Source organism: Pteropus alecto, unplaced genomic scaffold (assembly GCF_000325575.1).
Source record: "Pteropus alecto unplaced genomic scaffold, ASM32557v1 scaffold24, whole genome shotgun sequence".
Classification (NCBI taxonomy): Eukaryota; Metazoa; Chordata; class Mammalia; order Chiroptera; family Pteropodidae; genus Pteropus; species Pteropus alecto.
In genome coordinates, this window is record NW_006439192.1 from 7,049,752 (window position 1) to 7,051,730 (window position 1,979).

The 1,979-nt window shown below is 37.2% G+C and overlaps 1 pseudogene; it reads left to right on the top strand.

Moving 5' to 3' along the window:
- The first annotated feature begins 265 nt into the window (after positions 1 to 265).
- On the top strand, positions 266 to 384 carry LOC112483508 (annotated as a pseudogene).
- Positions 385 to 1,979: the final 1,595 nt, after the last annotated feature.

Here is a 1,979-nt window from a genome sequence, read left to right on the forward strand (position 1 = left end):
CCAACATACACTACTATTTTCGCCACAGGTCATATACAAGATCAAGGGAAAAAAAAACAGAGAAATGGTGTGAGATCACTCACAATTATTCCTACAAAAGTAAAAAAAAAAAAAAAAAAAAAATTGCTTCCCATCTCAGTGACCTTGGGCTAATGATTAGAACCAAGTAGAGGAATGCTATCATTGGAAAATATCACAATAATTCAAATGAAATGGGGGACGGCACTGCAGTTTAAACCTCCTCATATCACTGATAGAGACATGAGTCTATGGTCATGCCACCCTGAACATGTCCGATCTCATCCGATCTTGGAAGCTAAGCATGGTTGGGCCTGGTTAGTACTTGGATGGGAGACCATGTAGGAATACCAAGTGCTGTAGGCGGAAAAAAAAAAAAAAAAATGACATGAAAGAGTTGTATGGTAGATTGTATAGGTTCAACCTGACTATCAAGAGGAAGTAGTGTGGGCCACTCAATGAAGCAGAAGAGAGTGTGAATTGAACCCAGGGGATCACCAGCAATGCTTCGTGTTATTTCATGCAAGGGCAAAAGTGCATGGGACTCTTCTATAAGCTCAAACAGGCCAGAACACAAAGGCTTAGATTCCTTCAGGAATAAAAGTTTGGACTACTTCACCAGGTAAAAAACAAAACAAAACAAAAGAAAAGACCATCTAAGATACCAAATGAAGGTAAATATATAATAGAGAAGGAGTGTAATACATGTCATCAACTACCTTGGATCCAGGTGCAGAATTGAGGACTGTAGTCACTCTCTGTGAACTGCATAGAAATCAGAGGAAACAGCAGCATGTGGCAGGCATAGATGGGATCTAGAGGCAGGCAGGCTGCCTGGATTGCAGACTGGTTTACTAACTTGTTAAAAGATTAGCCTCCTAATCTTTCTGTGCCTGTTTTGTCCCTTTAAATTGTGCATAATAATGACATCTACTTCTTAAAATTACTATTAATATTACACGGGATAGTGTACAAACAAGCACAAATTAATTGCTTAGTAAATTTTATTTATTAACTAGTAGTAGCTATTATATTATTTATCGCTATTTCTCTTTTCCTCCTTTAATCTCAAAAATCTATTTATGTAGTTTGACAATGCTCTCTTGTTTATCTATCCCTTTCTCTACTATTTAAAATAAGATTTGTTTGTTCTATTTAGTTAAGATTGCTAAATATTGATGATATAATAGCAAAATTAGTAGAGAAATGGACATCTTGAGATTCCAGGCTTGCAGCTATAGATAGTAAGTGGTGTATGAAGCTACATACTGTAAAATTTTGGATTGTCTTCTTTTAGGGAGGAGGTATTATCGTTAATAACAGAGTAACTGAATTTGAGAACTTTATTTTTATATACTTCAATATTTCCAGAAGTGTAAGTGTAGAAAAGAGGAAACATGGATTTTGGCAGTCCAAGTATTGGATCATTGTGGATGTTTGCCTTATTCGATCCCCAGAATTCCATTCTAATTCCTTTTAAAGGAGTTTCTTCTGTGAGTACGTCTAGTGAGGCACATGGAAGTCTATGTGTCTGAGAGTCCCTCTCATTTTCCTCAGCGAAGGGTGCTACTGTGACTTAGGTTTGGATATTTAGTTACTCAGACCTGGAACTTTGACTCTTTTGAAAGTACTACAGACAAAGGGTTAATAATCTTTTACTGATTGTAGCAAGTATCTTCCCACCCTATGGCCTGCTTCTTCTTATCACTCTTTACCTTCAGGCAACTGGGGGAAGGACATGGGAATAAACATGGAAAGGCTGAAACCAATGGAAGATACCAACCTCCAGTGACTAAAAGGTCAAAGTGGGTGAGTGTGCCTTGTGACTCTATAGGTCAATGAGCGAATTAATATCCTGACAGGAGGAATAAATAAAGAGATAGAGATAGTGAGGAGAGGAGGAAAGAGAAAGTAACATAACATTTTCTATCATTTAAAACCTGTCAACCTTTCACAATATC